The sequence below is a fragment of the Gallus gallus genome, chromosome 4, assembly GCF_016699485.2.
Source record: "Gallus gallus isolate bGalGal1 chromosome 4, bGalGal1.mat.broiler.GRCg7b, whole genome shotgun sequence".
NCBI classification, from domain to species: domain Eukaryota; kingdom Metazoa; phylum Chordata; class Aves; order Galliformes; family Phasianidae; genus Gallus; species Gallus gallus.
The window spans coordinates 76,290,429-76,311,960 of NC_052535.1; the positions used below are offsets into that span (position 1 = coordinate 76,290,429).

The 21,532-nt window shown below is 41.2% G+C and overlaps 1 protein-coding gene across 7 annotated transcripts in view; it reads right to left on the bottom strand.

The window, feature by feature from the left end:
* C1QTNF7 (C1q and TNF related 7) overlaps window positions 1-21,532 on the bottom strand; it is a 56,078-nt gene that overhangs the window by 14,405 nt on the left and 20,141 nt on the right. Inside the window, exon 5 of one of the 7 annotated variants that reach the window (XM_040700461.2) lies at window positions 19,297-19,489. The exons of 5 other annotated variants lie outside the window; for them this stretch is intronic. The gene's annotated coding sequence lies outside the window, so the exon portion shown is untranslated. Of the gene's footprint in view, window positions 1-19,296; window positions 19,544-21,532 lie in introns of those variants that run through there. One more of the 7 variants, XM_046940360.1, reaches the window with a different exon arrangement.

Consider the following 21,532-nt stretch of genomic DNA (forward strand, 5'->3'; position numbering starts at 1 on the left):
GGATCAGACAGCCAAGACCTGCTCCTCACAGCAGGTGCAGAGCAATAATGCCTCTACCATTTCAAAGCAACAAATGGGCATAGCTTCTGGGTTTTGTGCACCTTTATTAAACAAAGGTAGCCAGAGAATAGAGCCAGAGGTTGATACCAGTTACCAGAACTGTTTTCTTCATGAAGACGACCAATATTTTTTGAAGTGCATCTGTCGAAGATGCTGTTATTAGATAAAGCAGCTCCAGCTACCAGGAGGTTCTAAAGCTCACAGTCTTCCCTCATTCTTTTGATTCACTTTTACCACAGGCAAAAACTTGTAGACTTTTGACTCTTGTGTACAAATAGACAGCCTGGATAACATTAGCAAACATAAGCAGTACTTTCCCTGCAAATCCTATTTCAAACACAGATTTCTAAGGACCGTTTTTATCTCTACCATCTGTAACTAGTTAAAATTCCAATTGTTTTTCTTAAAAGGAATTTTAATAGTGAGTAGTAAGCATGAGGTGAAGTGAAAGCGATTTAAATTCGGAGGTGTTTTTTTTTTTTTTTTATTAAAGGTTTAGAAAAAACCTGTTAGAGACCTGGATTATCTGCAGCTTCCGAATGGTACTGAAAAATGATGGTGCTCTCAGTTGTCAAAATGATTATTTTTTCTCATTTAATCTGTATGATATGCTTTTCTAACATTTATGCATAAACTTCATTGGTTTATCTTCAAATAATGCAGTTAAATAAAAGCCATATCCTCAGCGGATGCCTTAATTGAACTAGAATCTACCAATTTATTCTTATGTGGTCTAAGTTAGGCCCTTGCTGCAGAAATGTGTGCACCGATTTCATATGTAACTATCCGTCTGCAGTTTGTTTCTGCCATTCCTTTGGGCTCTCTTTGTGGATCAGCCTCTCCTATGGGCTCTTTAGCCCATCTGACTGTGCATTAAAATGGATGGGGAGCATCTGTATGCTTTGTGGTCCAGTAGTAGGGGAACGCAAAAGCCAGCTGGGTAAGGGAGGGAAGCTTTCCCACATGGTAAGTAACTGACCAGGGCATAATGCAGTATAAACCATTTCTACACTCAGTGAGTCCACTAACTCAGCTATTCTGGCAATGACATGGATGTTAGCATTGCCATGGTCAGATGGTCCATCTGCTGTGCTTTTAGCCACTGCACCCAGGAGATCTCAGTGGACAGCACCTTCTTAAAGAACCTCATTGGGATTCACCAAAATTTTTAATCATAAGGATGCCATTCTAGAGTGGTTGATACATCCTTATTTCCTTCTAGCCACTTTGCAACATGGGCAGGTGATAAGAATTTTCATCCACTGCTGTTGTTTGCTAGGTGAACGGGAGCCAAAGCGCTAAGAGTATCCAGATGGGTGCTTGCATTGGTCTAATTAAATCAGTTTTGAAACATATCTTTAGGCTGTGGACAGATGTTCATTTTGTAGAGAGCCATCCCAGATGAAGATTACAAGCCAAGCTGCTGGAGGTTATTACCCTCACAACTCTGCTGGCAGAGCCATCCCAGACCCTCTTGAGCTTGAATAAGATGCACACACGATGTCCTGCCACTCAGGAGGTGACAGCTGGAGAGGCTACCCCTGTCTGCGCACACTGACCTCCTTAGCACAGCATCAGGCTTTTTGGGCTCACCAGTGTCCATCTCCTGGCCTGTTTTAGGCAAAATGGACCAGGCTGACCTAGGCAGGGGGAATGACAGATCTGTCATTTGCTTGGGTTGGTTGTGCCTGGAAAGGAGTGAGGAGCCCTGCCTGAGTGAGGGATGGGGGGAAATATTGAGGTGAGTTAGGCTTGGCCCAACTGGGCCCAGGGGATGGGAGTAGAAACCTGTCCTGCTGCCAAAGCCACAAGGGGCAGGCTGTGAGTCTTAGCTGGACCTGGCCAAGGACATCCACTGAAAGACCTACCCACAGCCTCTGCCCAACAGGTTGAACTGCTTTAGGCTGCTCACATACCAAAGCCTTGGCACTGACTTGCACTAGGGCTGCAGGGTGTAATGAAGGATTTTAAAGGCTGTCTAATCCAAACAAGGAAGCTTTTATTGTTGAGTTGTTATATCTTTACCAAATGTGTTAGTATGTGTACAAAGTATGACACACCGTCAACTGAGTCTAGTGAGCTGCTGTCTTCAGTTGGCTGATCTTAGCAGACAGTAATGTACATTTTATGTAACAGTAAAGTAAACTGTGGAAAATTAACATGCTCTTCACGTCTTAAGCCCTTTAGGATTAGGAATTATCATATCTATTCTTTCAACAATTCTCAGTTGAAATGTATCAGCTTAAAGACACTTTAACTTTGCATAGCCTTGCAAACACAGCTATGCGGCCATAGCATTTGACTGTTGAGCTGATCTATCAGCCACATCAACTTTATAGTTTCTTGCCATTGTTCAAAAAATGGGCTTATTATTAAAGAAGGCAGTTAATGATATTTCCACTGAAAAGTAGGAAAAATGTCAGCACAGATGATGGTACTGCTGGGCTTTTTAATTAAACTGTATTTCCCTTGCTATAGTGGCATTTTGTTTGCACTTTTGGAAGAAGATGGCTACATGCAGAAATTGGTCCCTCCCTGTGTTTTCCCAGAGGTGAATCCAAAAAGATTGATCCATTTCCTGAGGTCCTGCCATTGTGTTGCTTGTCCTCACAGGAAGGCCTCAGCTGTGAGGAGCAGTCAGTGCACAAGGCCATGGAGCAGAACTCCTCACAGCCCTACGCAGCATTAAGGTATAGCTGCAGGAATCCATATAGCTGCAGGAATGCCCTGCATTCTGAGGGGAAAAAAAATAACATTCTGTGTCTGTTCTATGTCTGTTCTAGAAATGAACATCCTGTTCATTTCTAAAGACAGTAAAAAGGCAGTACAAGTCATCTTGGTTGTCTCCACTATCCAAGGTACCCATTTATGTCAGTTGTCTCAGGAACAGAAGTGATGAATCTTCTGTGTGTAGAAGCTACTTTATTTATTTGGTTGTTTTGTCAGTTTCCTTCTCCAAGCAGTGAAGAAAGTGCATTCCCTATTCCACGGAAATATGGCATTTCTGTAAGTTGGGAATGCTCCTGAGAATATCCATGTACTTAAGCCTGTTTTCAGGTCACGCTTTCCTGAAGCTTTCCAAAGTTTGAGCAGCCCAGCTCACAGTGATCCAAGTGGAAGACAAGGAACAGGAATAGTAGAAGAAAGGAAAACATAAGCAGCTCAGAAGTCATCATCAGAGCAGAAGCTAAATTTGCAGGGGCGCCTTTGATGGGTCGCGCGCTGGTTTTGAGCTTGGCATTTGATGGCCTCTGACCACCAGGTGGCACAAAGAATGCTGCTGCCTGCATCGGGTTGTGGCTGAAACACCACGAAATGCCTGATTCACACTAGTTAAAGTGCATTGTTACATCGCTTTTATTCAGAAATATGTTTTATTTTTTCTCTTAGATGTAAAAATGTATTGGTAGAACTTTTATCCTCTTGAGGGGAAATCAACCTTAACAGCAAAATGCAGTTTCAAATAGCAAGCACTGTTGAAGTTAGTGCCATTCTCCGGTGCAGGAAAACAGCATAAGATGAGGGGAAGGAAGTTTCTCTGCTAATTGGATTACAGGACAAAGCACTGAAGTAAATAATCAATTCTCATTTTGGTTCTGATGGTGATTCTCTTTGTAGCTTTGGGCAAATCACATAATCCACTTCATTCCCCTATTCCCATATGAAGGGCAATGAGTTTCTGCCTTGCAGTGGTGCCAGAGGAGTTAATACTCATAAAACACAAATGGAGAAAAGAAAAATACTAATGACTCCTGAAAGATATTTGCAGGGAAGGTTTGTCTATCCTGCACCATCCAGCTGGTGATGTGCCAAATATGACAGCTATAGTAAGACTATGGAGAATGGATAAATTTAAGGCATACTGAAAGAAATACTACTGAATGCTTCTCAAAGGAAGAAATACTACTGAAAGAACTGGATTTTTGTTCTGGTGTTTTCCATGTAATTCATTATGGAAATTTCATGGCAAACAGAAACAGCCTGCCTGCTGATCTCCAAACCCCTTCTGAGTTAAAGATGAGCCTCTGGCTGGGGGCTGGCACTGCCTTTGATTTACACCTGTGGTCCAGCTTCTCTCCTTCCAGTTGATTTGAACTTTCAGGTTGAAATTTGAAACTTTGGTTCAGTTTCTGCTTCAGTTGCTTATTCATAATTAAAACTACAAATTATTCAAAAGGCTTTGCAGCTTTTGTCAAAGGTAACATCTCTTGCGCACCTCAGGATCAGGCCTGATGATCTTAGATGATCTTACCACTGAAATATTCAGTCTGATTATAGCAGCTTCTGATATTGCCAGACCATAAACCAGGACATTTCTGAAGAAAATGAAAAGGGCAGGGAACCCACTGTAAATTACCAGTGACTCACAACAGCAGTTTGTGTGACTACTATGGTCATGAGATGACGTATTTCTTTTTATTCTTATCGTTAGTGGGTGTAATAGATGTGAATACCCTAAGGAGAGCCAAAGGATTCAACAGGTGTATCTGGAATCTTTCATCATTTAGAAAGAAAAGATTTATAGGTTCAGATAAGGACAGTACTGAGGAAAGAAAATTTGGCATGACATCCCTGAGAAAACAATGCTGCACCAACGAACAGTGCTATTCAAGCACGCTTTGTATGCTTATTTCACTGCCAATGAAAAGAGACGGACTGTACATCTTCCTGTAATCATGGAGGGTATTTATGGCATAAATGTGATTTTTGGTTTATCTGAAACTGAGTTTTATAAGCTGTCCTTTAGCAAGCTGAGGAATCAGAATGTGAATGAGGGAGGCTTGAAAACTGTCAGACCAAAACACAGCCAGTAAAACAAATGATTAGTGATTGGCCTTGAAGAAAACAGAAGAAAAAAATAACAAAAATAAGATACTGAAGTACCATAACTACAGTGCCAAAATGATTTCCAACTACACAAGAATATCAGTTTTGTTTTTCCAGTGATAAATTTAGTTTTTCTGCTTGTCCCCATTGCACAGTTTAGTGATGATGTTGGAGACTTTTCGATTTCCATGTAAGATTTTTAAAAGCAAATAATGTAATCTTGGCAGCCTGTGGGAGAGCGAATGCAGTAGATAGAAGATGTGTGGAAATTATACAGAGGTTGAGTTCAAACTCAGCCCACGCCACTCTCACTGAAGCACAGCCAGATGACAGTCAGCAGCACACAGCCTCAGGAGTATATAGAAGTCCTTCACGTAGATGGGAAATGTAATGAGATATTTTAACGGCTTCTTTCCTTGTCCTACCACAGATATGGTACCCTAGGCCTCACAGGCTGTGTTGCATTACCCTTACAGCAGCTGTATGGTGAAGGCTGTCCACTGCAGTGATGTGCCTGCTCTGTGGGCACAGGAGGAGCGGAGCCAGCACAAAGCCTGGCACACCCAAGTGACACAAGCCCTGCTTTGCTTATACACTAGGTCAGGGATGTCCAATCCACAGCCCATGTGCTGTGTGCAACCCAGCACAACTGGCAACCAAAGATCCTCCCCCAGCGGCAGTCAGCCCTTAAACGAGGTCTAGGAGAGGTGCAGCCAGCCTCCACCCCTTCCGGTCACACAGCTGAATTGTCTTCACCTGTGCTCCCAGGGCTGACCGGGTCCTTTCCCCAGGTGCTCCATCAGTGGTTCAGGCTGCGACTCAACAGTTACCATACAGACACACACCTTGAGGACTCACTAAGAATTGCAGCCACTGCCATCAAACCAGCCTGATGCATTAGTTTCACAAAAACAGGGCCACATATCCCACTACTTCTGTGCTTTTGTTTCTCTCTTTCTTTGTTTTAATTAAAAATATTAAAGATTAAAATAAGTTTTGTTGCCTATGTACATTAACTACATTATAAATTTTATGAGGGCTCTTCTGAAAGTAATGCCTCTTATGTCACTATAGTGGCCTACAAAAATCAGAAGTGAATGTTGGTGGTCTAGCAATAGAGGTTGGCCCTTCCCACCAATATTCCATTACATCTTGTTACCATGCGACAGACAGCAGCAGAGGGGCAGGCTGACAAAACAGCTCCTGACGTGGAAGTGCAGATGAAATAGTGTGCCACTGAATTTCTCTGAGTGGAAAAAAATTGCCAAAAAAATGCCCCCTTGAAATTCATTGACACTTGTGAACGTTTATGGAGACCAAACAGTGGAGGTGAGCACAGCGAGGTGATGGCTGTGCATTTCAGCAGTGGTGACAGTTGGTCACCTCTGCTGGTACAGACTTTTACAAGCATGGTATGCAGGCTCTTATTCATTGCTGGTGAAAATGCATAGCTAATGGTGGTAACTGTGTTGAAAAAATAGTGTTTTGTAGCTGAGAGTGTGCTCTATCAAATAGTATTGTTGTGTTTTTTGTATCAGTTGTAGTTCTATGGAAACATAGGAGGCATTACTTTTGGAGCAACGTTTGTGTATGCTGCCCAGGCAAACCAAAGGGTTGGACACCTATGCACTATTTGGTTTCTGGGAGGGTTGGATAAGTCCCTTAGGTCTTCTGCAGGAAAATGGTGTGGGAGGAAGGGGCTGAGCACTGCACAGTCCCTCCAGCAGTGGGCTGTGAGCCAGGCCGATGTGGATGTACTGCCACTGAGTTATCCCCAGCAGTTAATATGCTGCTATGGAAAAATCTCTCTTAGATTCCAGTTTTGGATGTTAGCCTCGTGGTCCTTTGGGAACCATGACATGTCCTGTCCTCATAGCCAGTTCCTGCCAAATTCGGGAGTGAGTGAAGCACTCTCCTCCTCACTAGAGACTGAGAGAGGCAGAGTTACCTAATGGCAACCTGCAGAAAGTGTTTTGTGATCCTAACATATACTTTTCATAGACGAAATACAATAACATACAGAGCAATAGTACTAACTTTAAGCCTTTAGCATCATTTTGCTCTAAATTATTTGTCTTTTGATGCTACTTTTTTTCCTAGATACTGAAATCTTGATATGTCATTAATCCTCCAAATGGCTCGACACGAATTTCAAATTAAGACTGTAATAAAGCGATAGCAAATTAGAAAAGATTTTATTCCCCCCCAAATAATCAAGTGGAGATTGAAAGCTGGAGAATTAAATTGAAAGAAAGAAAAACACTATAAAGCAGTAAAAGCACTTGACAAATATGTAACAGACTGAAGAGATTCCCTTATTGTTGCTACTCAGAGAATTTACTTATTTTTCCCATGTAGAACATGCACAGTACCTTATTTACTAATATTTCAATAAGCTTTCTTAGCATCTGTTGCTGAACATAATTTTTGCAATGCTCTGACAGCATACTAATGCTGTAAAGCTAACACATTAGCATGCCAGTGAGATGAAAATAAATGGAGAAGGCTCACAAAATGTTCACTGCAAGGTGCAGATCCTGTTACCTGCAAATCCAGAGAGGGCTTCTGCTCTCCTTTATCATTTTCCTGCTTTCTACTACTCTGAAACCATGGGCTTTTTTACCCTCCTTGTTTTTTGGGGTCAACGCCTTGTCAGTTTCAGGTATTCACTGGTCATTGTTCTGGTCCACAGCACGTGTTGCCATACATCAATATGCAGTGTAGTGATGTGAACCAAGTCAGGTACGTGCACTGTGATTTTATGCCATCTGTAAGCAGCAAAGCTACCTGGATCAGGCATACAGTGTTTTCGGAAACATCTTTAGTGGCACAAGTAGAACTGGAGAGAGCTAATAATAGAAATAGCCCACTTTTCAGTTTGAGTTTGCTACAAAAGCTGTTATGCAATTGATCTTTAAGTAAAACTGTTCTCATTAGCAGTTGTTAAATATCACCCTGAAAGGTATTAGCAAGGTCAATGTGGAGAGCAAGTGATTATTATAAACATTTCTTAGGCTACTATTTTGTGGATATCTTTTTCACAAAGGAGAGAAAATATTTTTTTTTTCAGTCATTATATAACTATTGGATATTATAGAATCATAGAATCACTAAGGTTGGAAAAGACCCACAGGATCACCCAGTCCAACCATTCACCCATCACCAATGGTTCTCAACAAACCATGTCCCTCAACACAACGTCCAAACATTCCTTGAACACCTCCATGGTCGGTGACTCCACCACCTCTCTGGGCAGCGCATTCCAGTGCCTGACCATCCTTTCAGAGAAGTATATAGTCTATATATCAGTCTATATGAAAAATTTCCAAATACAGCAGTCCATTCTGGAGCTAAATAGATGAGACAAGGAAAATCTAAGGCGACAACATAACACTATGATAAATAAAATGAGAAATGCCAAATACTTCATCAAGTTGACTAATGGCTTCACAATCACTGTTCATTTCTGTGGCCAAGGTACATAGGGAATACGGCAACAAATAACATAGAATCCTATAATCATAGAATTGCTGAGGTTGGAAAAGACCTTAAAGATCTTCAAGTCCAACCACAACCTGTGGTTGCACAACACTACCCTAACTAAGACCAAAAGAGGGAGAATGGAAGTCATGAAGGAAGAAAATGCATTTTTAAATAATCCTCATGGAATTACACTATTATTGGGCTCTTAATCAGCGCTCAGGTTTTCACATGTGGTGTGTTTTGCCCACGTCCACTGGGATGCAAAGTAAAATCAGTGGGCTAAATTATGTTCTCACTGGCACTTGTGTAAGTCCAGAGTAAGCCATCTGACTACATGACTGTTTCCAGTTTTCCAATGAGTAACCAAGCAGAAATTGGTCCAATGTTCCTAGACTCTTTCTTCCACTCTCTTGTATAGAAACTACCCACAAATAAATCAATGAGAATATTCCACTGTGTGTTCTCCACTTGTCAACAGTATGAAATATAACATTTTTTCCATGTGCCTTCTTGGTAGACCACCTCTCAGTATTAGAATGTAGGAATTGCTAAGTACAACAGACTGCAAGTATCTTGTAGGAAGCAGTACAGGAGAGATGAGAGGAGCCAGGAAGAACAGGAAAAAAAACAGAGTAAGGAAAAACATTTTGGCAGTCTGATGATAGTCAGTTGGAAAATGAGAAGGGTAATGGGGAAAGATGTGAAATGAGCTGGTTTTGACATGGAAATCTGGACTGGGCCATCTGATCGCACATGCTCCCAACCTCAACTAGGGAAGAGGTCTCTCCCAAGTCCTGCTTTCCTTCACCAGCATTGCCCATCTGGGCTGAAGCTCTGCGAGGCAGAGGAGGGTTGAGCTGTAGGCAGGTGCCTTCCCTACTGCTGTCACTGTGTTGCTGCTGTGGCCAGCTCAAGCTGTGATCGCAGATGCTGTGCCAAAGTCTTCCAAGTGGAACTCTGACTGGAGGTCTGTGAGCACTGGGAATTGGGGCAAACAAAGGTTTCCATGCCAGAAGCAAGAACTACTATTATTATTGTTCAAAAACACCAAGTCCAAGCCCTATCCTGGCCAGCGCAGAAAAAAAAAAAAAAAAAAAAAAAAAGAAAAAACAAAGCAGAGCCGCTGTCTACCTGGGAAAGGCTGTTATCCAATTCACACCTTGCTGCACATTAGTCTGACACTGTCTATTGTGAGCTGGATGAGAACGGTTACACTATACTATCCAAACAACTAAACACTCATGGGTTTGATGCACTACGCTGTTCTTTCGTGTTATTTTCCAGAAAAGAGTGTTTGTGGGACTGTCTTACCACTGCCTACCATGTAAGTGGACACTGGGAAGAGCATGGTGAGTACTGCACATAGGACTGAAAGCATTTTGTCCTCAGTAAGGAAAAAGAGATTCTACAGCACTGGCCAGAGATTAATCAGTCCACTGGAAATAGCATGACCAAGAGGCTTGCAGGGAGACACAGACCTTTGTAATGTCCTTGCTGCAGGCCTGCTTCACCTTCGGCAGCAGTCCAAAGCAAAGGCGGTCTCAGAGCCCAGACCTGGTAGAAGGGCTTTGCATTCCTAAATGATTGAATCAAAAGACAGAGCATAAACCCCCATAGGCTACACGCCTTGCAAGTGGTTTATTTTTACTGTGTGAATTCAAGTGCTGGAATGTCTTGTCCTGATTCCAGAAGGGTTAACACTTTCATGCCTCAGAGCCTGGCCAGGAAGGACACCCAGTGCCATGGGCACAGGCTGTTCTCCTCATTTTTCTGCTATCTCAAAGACCAAAACAGTCGTGCTCTCACCGACTTTCTCAGTTCACGACTGCATTTTGGTCACAACAACCCCAGGCAACCCCTACAGGCTTGGGGAAGAGTGGCTGGAAAGCTGCCTGATGGAAAGGGACCTTGGTGTACTGATGGGCAGTCGGCTGAATATGAGCCAGCAGTGTGCCCAGGTGGCCAAGAAGACCAGTGGCATCCTGGCTTGTATCAGGAATGGTGTGGTGAGCAGGACTAGGGAAGTCATCCTGCCCCTGTACTCAGCACTGGTGAGGCCTCACCTCAACTACTGTGTTCAGTTTTGGGCACCTCAGTACAGTAAGGACATGGAGGTGCTGGAGCAGGTCCAAAGAAGGGCAACAAGGCTTGTGAAGGGCTTGGAGAATATGCCCTACAAGGAGAGACTGAAGGAACTGAGGCTGTTTAGGCTGGGGAAAAGGAGACTGAGGGGAGACCTTCTTGCTCTCTTCCAATATCTGAAAGGTGCTTACAGTGAGAGTGGGGTTGGTCTCTTCTCACTGGTGACAGGTGTCAGGACAAGGGGAAATGGCCTCAAGTTGTACCAGGGTAAGTTTAGGTTGGGAATCAGGAAAAACTTCTTTACTGGAAGGGTTGTGAAGCACTGGAATAGGCTCCCCACGGAGGTTGAGTCATCATCCCTGGATGTGTTTAAATGTGGTGCTCAGGGACATGATTTAGCAGAGGGTTGTTAGAGTTAGGGTAGTATGGTTAGGTTGTGGTTGGACTTGATGATCTTTAAGGTCTTTTCCAACATGGGCAATTCTATGGTTCTATGATTTTGGGGGCTTCCTGAATTATTGCACATTTTAGTTCTTCCTCTCCCCTTCTTGCTCAGTACTGTTCCAAGAAAGATCCACAAATACCAGCTAATAGAGTTATTTAAGACTTTTCTCTAGCTGCAGTTTGACTGGTACATGTCTAATATGGACACATAAGGCATGATGAAATTGCTAATGTGTGGTATGGTTTCTAATGCTGTTGTGTTCTCTTTTGAGCCCAGCTCACCGGTTTAAAAATGAGGGGAAGATATGTCACTACTTGTTCCAGGAGGCAATTGGAAACAATGCATAAAGGAAGATGTTCTGCCATATCATAAGTGAAAATTCTGCTCCCTTCTCTCGCAGCTGGTGAAGAGCAGACAGATTGGCAGAGGTCTGAGATCCATCATACATAGACCCACTGTCACCAAGCTCATGGCACCAGCTGGGCTCTCTGGCATTTTGCTAATGAGCCTATGCAAGCCAACAGGGACACTTTCCTCTTCCTAACCTTGGCAAATCAACACTCCTGTAGCCACAGATTTTTTTTTTTCCACCTTTTTCACCTGAGGAAGTATTGGGATGTTAATGAGACAGAGATACCTTATTAAAGCTTTCAAAAGCTTTTTTTTCCATGTTTTGTTTCATCCTGGGCTTTCTTATGCTTCTTTCTGGCGGAAAAACTACAGGGGTTGCTACTGGAAAACTCCTTAAGCGATATGAATTTTCCAAGGTCTGCTGTCACACCATTTAGATTGCTTTCAGTTTTCTCCAATCAACATCACTTTGGAAAATGAACAGATTAAGACAGTCCCAGTGTCATGTAACTTCCACATTGTGTTTCCATCTCGTATGGAGTTTTTTTCTCTAAAGTGTTCCTTTTTAAAATCATTTTTGCATCTCCATCCTAGGCAGTTATTTCGAACTAAAGGCAGAAGAGAAAAAGTATCTCAGAATGCTGGTATAGAAACCAAGGCACAGACAGAAATAACTTGTGTAGGGGCACGGAGGAGCTTTCCAGCAGATGACAGACCTGAACCCAGGTACTCACTCTGCAGCTTTACCATAAGGGATTTCTTTTGTCCAAAGAAACAGTAAAGCACTACAACTGAACTTATCGTAATCTCATTTTAATGTCTGAACAGATGACTTCCAAAAGAAAAGAAGAAAGTATCTTCTTTAACCAGTCATTACCCATGCATTGTGTTTCCATCTCATATGTTGGTGAGAATTAACATTTTTGCAGTTCTAATGAGAGCCCATTAACCCCACCACAGCCACCACCACTGATCTATACCAAGTGCAGAAAATTTATTCTTTAGATTTATCCTATGTTTATTAACAGTTCAGCTCAGAGAAAGAGTCAGTGACAAAAACCATCTGGAATAAACATAATGGAAAACAAACAATGTAATATATTCTGTCGCTCCAGCCTAATTACACTGTTTGGTGCAAATACTATCAATCCAAGTGACAATTTACAACCCAAACTCTTATTAAAGGGAAAAATGAACTGTTCTGGGAAGCACAAATCAAAGTAACTAATCAACACAGATGACACATTCAGGGGATTTAAGAGCCAAGGTACGGTAGTGTTTTATTCCTCCTTGTTTTCAATTTGGGAGACCTGCTGTGATGTTGCAGTACATTATGTGTTATGTCTACTTATGCAACACTGGAGATGAGCATGTTTGTGTCTTATTTTTCAATGGCTACAGCTTTTGAACTGTAGGTTGAAATACTTTTCTTGTCCTATCATGTAAGCCAGGAGCAATGTGCACTGTCCCATTTCTCTAGTTCCCTTTCAAAGCATCTTTTGTCTTTTAGGATATAGTAAGAGGTAGGAATTTAGGGAAAAAACAATTAGAAAAGGTTGGAATTAGCTAAAACTGATATCAATTTGATCTAAAACAAATTCTTATTGAGCGAATTAGTCCAGCAAGAGAAAAACGAGAAAGATCTCTCCCTCCCATGCAAGCATGTGAACAACACATGGCTGCTGTCCATGATCTGTTTCAGCTTGGAAACTGGAATTATTCAATGCATCTGGTGTCCCCAGGGAAGCCAGAGAAAACACTGGCAGCAATGAAGAGTTGATGGTAGAAGCCATCTGAAGCAGAAGTTGGACAACCAGCCCATCTACGTTAGACCGTGAACTTCAAGAGCTGCTTTAGGCACCATAAAGCCAAGTCTTCAAGGAGAGGAAATGATACAAAACTACAACCTGTAGCACATCGTCAGTTTGGAGAAAATACACCCATAATTTGGAAACTATCACCTGTTGATCTGAACTAACAGGGAAAAAGATACTCAAGACCTCATTATAACAAGGGTCAACTACTGATGGAGCTGAAGATATAAAAAAAACTCCACATTTGCCATAAGGAGGGAGCACACCAGTCACCACCACCTTACATTCAGAAGCACCTCTCCACATCTTCACATTCCTTCCCCATCCACAGAAATAAAATGGAGCCAGGGTTCTTTCATACTTTTCAAATGGCCATTTAGCTCAAAGACTTTCTATCGGGATTTTCTCGAAAATAGCATTCATCTCAGGAAAAAACATTGCATATTTCCCTTTCAATAGATTTTTTCTGGGACGAGACCTGATGCTCTGTTTCAGGGTCTGGTATTGTTGGATGTAGGCTTATTCTCAACCAGAAGTCTGATAGTGATCAAGCTTTTGTCCTATGTCATGTTAATGGAAAACGTTTGAAACTCCGTTTCTCCACCTGCTGTTTTCAGAAGTGTGACATCTTTTTCTCCTTGAAGAGTTGACATTATGGATGTGGCCATAATGAGATGTTTCTTCATTTAAGAGGCAAGGTGCAATGTTTGATAAATACACCCCTGAGACTTTTGAAATTCCAGTGATTCATAAAAGACACAAATTTTATTGCCAGCTAACTGTGAATGCATCTCTCCAGAGCCTTACTGCATCATCTGTATTAGCATGCAAATCAAGATGACATAGCTGTTGACTGATTTCTAGCGTGATATTCATGGCACAGAAGCACTATTGGGATAGTCTTTGGCAATGCCTCCATCCACGCATCTCTGCATGCAATCAGGGTCTTCAACCAGGAAGATCAACATGAAGGGGACTCTATTTCTCACATGCTGAGTCTGCTTTTTCTTCAAAAAATAGTATATTTCAGTCATCTATCAATCCCATAGGTATTATCTTCATTTATATCTCCTTCCTTAGCTTTAACTACTTTGCTTCAAGAAGAAACCTCCAAAAGCTTTATTTTTTTTATTCCCCCTTTGCCTATAAGAATTTCAACAATGTTCAAAAACATACATAAATAAAAGAAGAATTAATCCCCACTTGCAGATTACAGAAATTTAGAAGTATGCTGTCAATAGTTATAACGATAAAATACCTTGGTTTTCTATGGATTTTTACCCTCTTTACAACCTTCTGTGCTCACTTTAACTGGGGAAGCTAAACAGTTTCCATCCTTAACAAAGAATGGCCACAAATACAGAGCATTGTCTTAAAGCAGCAGAACATAGCTGCCCTGTTATGGCCAACACGATGTGTTCACATAATGTCTAAATATTTAGTCTTTTAACTGGGAATGGTTCTGTCCTTTTGGAGTGCTCAGAAACTCATGTTGTGGTTCTCTTGAATCTTGAAGATTTTATATCATCTTTCAGGATTCCCTATTCTGGATTTTTTTTTTTCCTCTGAGGAGAAAGATTCAGAGGACCTGCTAATGCCACTCTGCAGATAGGTGGGAGGTTGTTCATGCACTGAGGTGGTGATCAGGGTGTGCTGGCAGTGCCCTTGGTGCTGTAACAACACGATGCTGGTTCCCCGTCAGCAAAAAGAATCCAAGGCAGTCACCTTTTCCCAAATGTTCCACCAATTGCTTTCTGTGCTGTCCAGGATCTGAAGTACTGACAGCTGCCTGAGTCAATATGGGGTGAACACCAATTTTTTTTTCCTCTCAGTTTTATTACAGAGCCAGGAGAGTCAAGTTAGCTGAGATTGTGAGCTATCTCAGTGAGCTATTTATCAACAGCCCATCAAGGCAGAATGAACATGCTAGAGAATCAGCTGATAAGCAAAAAGAGAGAAGTTCAGAGAAATAATCATTTTAATTACCACATAGTCTGTTTCACCACTACTTTAGAAAAAGCTGGAGGCAAACGCTACATGAATGTAATCATCGATTTTAGAAAACATCTTAAAAACCACGGAGGAAATGTTAAAAATATAATGGAAATAATTTTCTCTGGAATATTAGAACAGGCAGTTTCCCCTCCATAACTATATTTAAGGTATTAAGCTGGCAGTTACTTGACTGAGCTCCAGAAATAGGCCATCACTCAAAGATAGATTGCATTAGCTATCAGCTCTATTGATAAGCTAGAGATGGTAGTACTTATTCCAGCAGGCTGATTTCCCTAAAAGCAGAAAGGGCATACGCCCTTTGCAATCCTCTGTTTCTACAGCTTTCTTAGAGCAGCTCCCAGGCTTCTCTTCCAGCTGCAAACTTTAGTACCCCAACTGCCAAGAGCTTCCTGTGGAACTACAGTAATTGTGATTGGTCTGGGCTCTCCATATTAGGCAGCTCTGAATTCTTTGCTCCTTCTGATCTTTTGTTGATTGTCTTGTTCAGCATGTAAGGTTGGGAGCTTTCTGGCTGTCGTAGAGGGTTTGTTTCTGTTTCTAACCCATCTGAAAGACTATAGGCACACAGCAGCATGACAAAGACTGAAAGCTGTTTCCATTCCATCTTTACAAAGAATCTATTATTTATAGGTGATGATGGATGGACACAGATTTCCATATTTCAGGAAAACTACCTTCAGTTTTTTACATCTTCGCAGACTAAGTATGATCTCAGTTCAACTGCCATTAAGTCTTGCCTCAGTCCTCAGGTCTGTAAGCCCCAAAGGTGATATTCAGAGAAATACACGTGCTGAGGTGCTGTACCAGAACAGTAATGGATAGTAGGGCTCCACAGAGAAAGAGAAAAATACAAGATGCATCAAAATGCAATATCTTTATATCATTTATTTAGGACAAACTTATCTCTGAGTTACTGTTGGATAGAGTCCTGCCTGGCACTTTCATAGTATTTTAACACTTGCAATTTTAAAAATAATAGAGTTGTCAAAAACAAAGACAGCACATCAATCATAAGTTTTCACAACTTATTCTCATTTATATGTAGATTTTTAAACCTACTATCATAATGTAATAGCTATCAAAATTATGAAACAGAACCCTTCATTGCTTTCTTTTTCTTTTAAATCCTACAGTACTGGATATTGAAGAGATCTTAAAGTAGAACTAATGGTACTGCTGTCTTTGGTGAAGCTATTGCTTCTGTTAGTCCATTTCCATCTCGGTAATGACCAGTCCCTTAGCAGAAGGCATCTGGTTGAGGCAGCTACCAGGAAATGCACAACTAATAAGACAGTAATTAAAGTAGCTACATAGCTATTAGTCTTGAGCAACAGATTACACGGGTCAGCATGTATTGCTCACATGCGGGCTTTCTTTGCTTATCACTGTGGTTAGCTGCTCACATCCAGGCAGCAGACAGTTTGGACCACCAGCTATTCACGGGCATGGCATTTTCTCATCAGATTCTTCCTGCATCCCAAGTCTTAGTACCTTAGAAAAAACAATGGTTGATCTGATGTGTGAAAGGAGAAAAAAATGCATTCTGGGACAGCCTGCCACAAGGGGTTACTACATGCTGGAGTAGCTAGAAAGAAGGTTCCCAGAGACAGCAAAAAAGGAGAGACAGCATACCTGCATCGACATGGAACCCTTTAACACCTCTCCAGCACCACAAACCTTTCAACAGCCTTGTTCTTTCTCAAAGGTGGAAGTAAAAATTCCTAAGCTTGGTTGAAATGAGTTATTTTTATTCTTTCAGGTCAGGCTGGAGCCTTGTGTAAGCACTGACTCCATGCAATAACATATCTTGTGCCACTGTGATTAAAGCCTTTGATAATCCGTGCAATAACCTGTTCTTAAGATCAACTAATTCAAGTTTAAACAGCGTTCTCACATGTCAAAAGCTGCCTGAAGAAGTTTCTTAGAAAAACAAACTCTTAAAGTCTGAAAGTCAGATGGAGAGAGAAAAAAGAACTATATTTCTTTGGAGCTGCAAATGAACACCCAATAGCAAAACTTCTGGATGAAATCTGTTTATCTGACTTCTTATTCTTGAAAGAAAATTAGAGTTGTTTTCTTATTTAAGATTAATTCTTTCCATTTGCGTTACCAGATTTATTCGTGCTCTAAGATCTTATTTTCTTAGACTCTCTGCACGTAAGATTTCATACCTCTTGAAAAAATGAAATTTTAGTGTAAGAAAGATCAAAAGATTTCTTCTCAGTTATTTTCATAGGCGCTATGTTATTTCCTTTGGGAAATCTCACAGGAGGAAGATTTCAGCCTGCTCACAACATACATTAGAGTAAGAATGCAATTCATGACCTGGGTAGCTCCTCCAGCCCTTTTTGTTACTCACTTGCTTTGACCAAGCCCACATCAGACTAGTGCCTTGAAAACACAAGGGGAATGATAGGGTGAAAGTATCAAACAACAAAAATTCCTGAAAGATGTGGTTTATTGCTTTGCAAGCTAGGAAGTGACATATGTATCCAGACATGGATACTTTTCATTTAATGCACCAGCTCTGCATAGTAAGACTGAGTACATTCCTCCCCATAAAATATACACAACAAAGTATTTAAAGATGTTCACATTGAAAGCCATAACCATCTGCTTATCGCGGACATCTGTTGCTTCAAAGCAGAGAACTGTATGAAAGGCTCACAAAGTTTTAGAGCTAAAGAGGCGCATTTGCCAAGAGACTAATGGAACACACAAATACACATTAATTCCAAAAATATAACAAACTGCTATTTTCTCCAAGAGTTGAGTTGCAAAGAAAATAAGAGAGCTGCTTCTGCTCCCAATTAGCTTTCTGTCACTTTCCAAACACTCCTGAAAAGCAACATCTTCCTCCATCAGCAGAGTCATCTGGCTGTCACTCTGCCCTCTTGTTCTCCAAATAACTCCTGCCAACATACCTTCCAAACACAATGATTGCTACCCAACAGTAATCTCTCTACTGAGCCATTCCCCAGTCTCTCTCAGGGAGATAACATTCCTGTTTCTTTAGGAACAGCACACCACACTGCAGTGGGTCTATTAACTGCCTCACTATCTTGGCATCCAGGTATAACTGTCTATATGAAGTCAAGGAATGTCTTGTCATTGACTTCAATCAGCTGTGCTCCTTTCCCGATGTGGCTCTTGCAATTCTGTGGAAGGCAGGGTGAATGGGAGGGCTGGGAGCAGCAGCAAGCGCTCTGGGACAGTGACTGCATCAAATAAAGTTGATATTGCCCTGTGGGTTTGTGTGCACAGTTTGCATCTTTCAAAAATGTGGGTCTGGAGGGAAGCTGGAAGCTCTGAGCAGAAGTCAACTGGGAAGGAACCTGGAGTACCTGCAGCTGGAACTGTTTTCAGCTGGAACTGAATTTCTTACTCTGCCCAGGTGGAGCTCATCAAGCCTTCCTGGCACAACAGCCACCCTTCTTTAACTTACTGGGTTACCTGCAGGTGGGCAGCTACTGGGACAGGGAAAATCCCACCAACTACAAGAGAACTTTGGGATTTCATTGTTTGTTGTGACCAGTGCCAATGTGTACATGAACTGAATAGAGAACAAGGAAATACTTTGTGATCTCAAATCACGTTGTGAAGATCAGAGAAAGTTGATCCATCCCCTGCAACAAATCCCAAATAACCACATAGGAAGTGACTAATTTAAGTATCAACAAGACAAAACTTTATAAACTAATTGAAATATTTATTGTGTCACATAATCTGCGACCCTTTAAACTTCTGTAGAGAGGATATAAACTCCCAAGAGGTGCCAAGTTCAACTTTGGGGCTGTATACCAGTTTTGGGTTCACCGACTGCTCTATAAACAGTCCCACTGATCAGTGCTTTCCTCTGCACAGGCTTTGTGTTTCACTGCCAGCTTCCCATTGTTCTTGAAATAACAGTGTCAAGAACTATAAGAAATCAGACTGTCCTCCACAATGATCATAAATGGAGAACTGTGGTTGCCAGTGATCATAAAAGCAAGCAGAGTCTGCCTGAGCCACATACAGATCTCCTCCTCACGCTGCTCAGAGCAAAACATGTCTAGAAAAGTAAGTTAGTTGTTTACTGTGCCTGCACACATGCATTATTCAAGACAACACAGCAAAATAAAACAACGCTACCCGTATTAGGACGCTCATCACAAGTTTAGATCATCTAAGAGTTTTTACGAGACAAGAGACTCCAGCAAAGCAGAGCCCTTTACTTACATGACTTGTAAGAACTTCCAGCTGCCGCAGTCTCTGAATTACAGCGATGCAGGTACTGTGCTTAGCAGAAAGTCCCCTAGCTTTGGCACTGGAGACCACACTGGTACTTCTTATTGATAGATAATCTCCTGATTTTTCCTTTGAAAATACTCTCTGATAGTTTTCTTTATCAGTGCCGCACACTGAGAGTGGACTGCAAAGCAGAAAGTCCATCTGTTGTTACTGAGGAAAGAGTTCCCTCTCAGCTGAATCCAAAAAAAAGAAAGAAAAAAAAAAAAGAGGAAAAAAAAAAAGGAGCCCTTGACCTCAACAGCTAGAATAAATCTACTATATCTGTTGGCTCTTTTCTGAATGCATACTTGAGCAGTAACATAAGAGTGAACGATCTGAGTGCAGAAACCATGGCATGTCATGTTATACACTGGTAGGGTCTGTGAACAACGCGTCTAGCAGAGGCACAGCAAAATGAAAACACAATTCGTGTTTCCAGCATTTATTTTGTTACATATTTTAAGAACAAAACAAAGATGACAGGCTTTTCTATTGCATTTCGCAACTCCCGAGTGGCAGTGCTTTCAGTTCTGTCCCCTCTACTTAGGTTCATTGCATTCCAAATTAGGTTACTGCTGACTTTCTATTTCAAATGTCAGTTTTCTGAGAATCTCTGTATCTCAGCCAGAAAATGTAACCCAAAATAAAACTGAGCATTTATGACATCATAAATGCACTGAATTACTAACAAGCAAAATGAAGGGTTTTTTTTTTTTTTTTTCAGTTTATTTTTTCATCCTTTGAAATATTTGTTTACTTCATTTTTTCCCCCCTCACTTTACTTTGGTCTGCTTAAAATTTTTGAACTTCATAATGTAACAAGTTTAACTTTGGGAACAAATTCTCTGTAGAATGAATACTTGGACAAATATGACAAGTTAATGGTGTAGCTTAAAACAGGCAGATGAAAAGTTTCAGCATAGAAGCAGTGCTCCCTGCTCCATTGTAAAATCATATTTGCAAGAATAAAAACATTATTTTAAAAATAGCCATTCAAGTCTCAGACAATGAGAACAGAGAATCTGTGGAGAGGATGAAAAAAAGCAGTATTTTAGGCAGAATAAAAGGAATAGCAAAAAGATAAGAAGGGAATAAAACCTCCATCCTCATTTGTATGCAGTTGCAAACGAGTGAAAAAAGGAAACAGTCTGAAATCAAACCTTAGGGGGCTGTAAATGAAAATTTCTGGCTTCATAAAATATAAGGATTCTAAAAAAAAGCCCTCAAAACTTTTAATTAGGATTCCTAGCTTCAGAAAAGTACCTTTAATGAAATATAGCCAAATGATCTTTTGTCCACTGTGTTATTCCTTCTGTGTGCCAATGCACTTGAACGATCTCCTGCACATTTACCATTTGTTTTTTCAAGGGTTTTCTTTTTTTTTTTTTTGAACCTCAGACTTCAGTTCAACTGCATTGTTTTTCTTTTTTTTCAGGATTACTGTGTCACTGAAACATGTGGACAACTTCAAAGTTGTTTACTGATAAATAAATAGTCTCTCCCAGCTGTGGCTGACTAGTAGCAGTGGCATACTGCGTTGACTGAGGGGAACCTCACTCACTTTCAATTTAGTTTCCATTTATGTCCACTTCCTTTGACAAGTGCTGAAACTAAGTCTACAGTAAACTCATTTTAATTCTTTTCAACAGCTCCGACTGTTTTCCCTTCACCTTCACTTGTGCTTTCAGATTACTATCAAAGAATATATGCATATCTCAGGTTGGACATGGTGTGCTACCAGGAACATGCAATATCTGGGTTGGAGCTTGCACAGACTTCATGGATTTCATCGTCATGTGTGCGTTAACCCATGTCTCTACAGGCTCCTGATTGACAAGCCATTGTAAATTACTACGACAGACCTCTTCCCTCCCCATTATTTTGCCTGTCAGCAAATAAGCATTTTCTCCCTTTTCTCACAGGTCAGCTTTTCTATTTTTAGAAAATAGTTGAGATTTCTTTTTCTTTTAACTTGCTTTGATGAGACAGAGGTCTCATGACCTGGTTTGTAAGAACAGTGCTTGGCACACAGGACTGTTCACACACACCCAGGTAGCAGAAGGCACGAATGGAGCATTGAGATCCCATCCAGCTTTCTGACCATAGTCACAAGAGGCTAAACTCCAAAACCTGCTTGCGATCTATTATCTGGCTCTTTATGATGTGTTTGAGGCAAACAGAACAT